The sequence below is a fragment of the Crocodylus porosus genome, unplaced genomic scaffold (genome assembly GCF_001723895.1).
Source record: "Crocodylus porosus isolate Cpor-Errol unplaced genomic scaffold, CroPor_comp1, whole genome shotgun sequence".
Taxonomy (NCBI): Eukaryota; Metazoa; Chordata; order Crocodylia; family Crocodylidae; genus Crocodylus; species Crocodylus porosus.
The window spans coordinates 86,420,357-86,423,194 of NW_017728931.1; the positions used below are offsets into that span (position 1 = coordinate 86,420,357).

General features: G+C 48.3%; 1 protein-coding gene across 2 annotated transcripts in view; it reads right to left on the bottom strand.

The window, feature by feature from the left end:
• SLC16A7 (solute carrier family 16 member 7) overlaps positions 1-2,838 on the bottom strand; it is a 155,003-nt gene that overhangs the window by 37,663 nt on the left and 114,502 nt on the right. The gene's annotated exons all lie outside the window — the stretch shown is intronic.

Genomic DNA, 2,838 nt, shown 5'->3' on the forward strand with positions numbered 1-2,838 from the left:
GACCCTATTTGCAAATACACCTTTTGTGCTGCTAATAGTGTGTGCCTGAGAATTATTATTTGCGAGCCTCCAAAAGAAATGAACCGCAATATTTTGCAAGATTTTAACTAATGATTAGCAGTGCTAGAGCATAAAGTTGCTAATTACTAATCTATGTTAGAGGGTAAGGGCCAGATCCAAACCTGTACATTTGGCACTTAAGTAAGACAGTAGTGAAATGTAGGTGCCCAGTTCATAAAATGTGATCCAAATCAACCCTACTTCAGTGGCTCCAAAACCCCTTAAACCCCTATATTATAGACTGAAAAGTTCCCCAGGCTTCTAAACTTAGAGTTTTTTGCATATACTCAAAATAGGCCTGGTCTGAGCAGTAAAGAGACTAGCTCTTGTATCTGTTCTGATGGAGATTGGTGTATCTATGCATGCAATTAATTAATTAATTACATTCCGGCACAGTTTACACCAGAGTTTATTGCTCCCAGACTCAGCATTTACCCAGCTGGCAGCAGGTATGGGGGGTCAGCCTGCCAGCCCAGACTACTCCATCTCAGTTCAACATGCTGTGGAAGTGCTAGCTGGGGCATGAGGGTACTATAGGCAGCCCCAGTACTGTAGCTCCCTCATGCCCCAGCCAGCCCTAGGCACCGTATACATGTGCTTCATGGTGGAATAAGTAACTCTGCCATAGGAAAGTACTGTTGTCAGGAAGTACTATCTTAAAGCAAAGTTAATTAGTTTACTCTGGCCTAATAGCACCACACATGTAGACAGTGGCACTTTTGTGCAGAGTGAATTAGTCAACTCTGCAGTAAAGTGCATGTGTAGATGCCCCTAAATGCTGCTGAAGTTCCCAGAGAGGCCTGATTCATTAGACTTCATAAATGCCAAACTCATACATTGAGGTCAGTACAAAGCACATCAACTAAAGCTGTTGTGACTCAAAAAATAAGGATGGTAGTGCTCATATTCTGTATAATAGCTTACTCATTAGAGTACTTGTCAAGGAAGTGGGAGACATGAAGCCTAGGTCAGTCTTTCCATGAGAAAGTTCAAACTCTATCTCACATTCACAGGTGGTTTTCTCTTCTATCCTACCAGTGAGTGGACACAGAAGACGGCATGCAACATGCATTGCGGAGACCAACTGGCAGCTTCGGGAATGGTGTCTTGAGGCAGCTTCGGGAATGGCTTCCTCAACCATGACCAGCACATCACGACAAGAGACATGCTTGGATGGGATGGGCTCCACCTTTCCCCTAAAGGTAAGCGTGTGTTTTCTTCTAGGTTGGTGGACCTCCTCCAGCGGGCTTTAAATTAGGCTTGTTGGGGGAAGGGGAAGACGAGGGTGAAGGAATCATTGGACTACCAGACCAACCAACACCCACAAGTACAGCCCAGTGTAGACCGAGTGAAACATATACACAGGTAAGCGACAGGGGCCAGAGTAATGCTGAAAGTAGGGGGCCAGTACACACATCCACAGGAGGCCTCAAATGCCTCTACACAAACACTCATAGTATGGGAAACAAGCAGGAAGAACTCACCCTCCTGCTAGCTGACACCAACCTGGACATAGTGGGGAATCACTGAAACGTGGTGGGACTCAATGCATGACTGGGCGGTGAATGTCAAGGGCTATAGGCTGTACAGGAGGGACAAGATAGGAAGGAAAGGTGGGGGTGTGGCACTCTACATTAAGGAGGAATACCCTTCCTCATCAATTAACAAAGAATCAGAGGAAGGGCACTCTGAAGTGAAGGCAGAATACAAGGCAGTTGAGGGGAAAGAGACTTAACAGTGGGGGTCTACTACAGACCTCCCAACCAGGGGGAAAAGCTTGACCAGGAATTCTTATGTCAGCTCATGGAGGTAGTGAAGTCAAAGGATGTGGTAGTCATGGGGGACCTGAACTTCCTGGATATATGCTGGGAAGAGCAGTCAGCCAGAACTGACCGCTCACATAGGTTCCTAGCCAGAATGCAGGACCTCCATCTAACCCAGGAGGTGTACAGCCCCACCAGGGGAAACGCCTTGTTGGACCTGGTGCTGGCCATGGGAGACAACTTGGTGAGGGGGCTGCAGGTGCTCGACCACCTGGGCGACAGTGATCATCGCCTGCTGGAATTAACCATCCAGCACAAGGTGGCAAAGGCCTGCAGCAAGGCAGCAGCCCTAGATTTCAAGAGGCCGGACTTCAATGAGCTAAGGAGAATAGTTGGGGAAGCACTGAGGTCCCGGAGGACAAGGGAACCAGGTGTCTAAGAAGAGTGGTCGCTTCTTAAGGAGATGATCCTCCAAGCCCAAAGGGAGGTAATTCCAACACGGATCAAAGGGAGCAGGAGTGCACACAAGCCCCCATGGCTCTCCAAAAGCATCCAGGAATGTCTCCTAGCTAAAAGGGAGGCGTACACCCAATGGAAAGGAGGGGTCATCACCTGGGAGGGATTATACTGCAGTTGCTCGGGGATGTAGGGGGGCAGTCAGGAAGGCCAAGGCAGAGATGGAATTGGGACTAGCTTCCCGAATTAAGGACAATAAGTCCTTTCTTAAATACATAAGGGGTTAAAAGAAGGTTCCGGGTAATGTGGGGCTCCTGCAGGACACGTTAGGAAATCTGGTCGTCACACCAGACGACAAAGCCAACATATTTAACTATTTCTTTGCCTCCATTTTCCTAAGCAGGGACTGGAACAGTCACCCCCCCACTGGACCCCCTCAGGCCTAAGGGGAGGTACACCTAGGCCAAGGGTTAGTGAGGAACTAGTTAGGGAACTTCTGGAGGGACTGGATGTATTCAAGTCAGCTGGTCTGGACGATCTCCACCCCAGAGTACTAAGG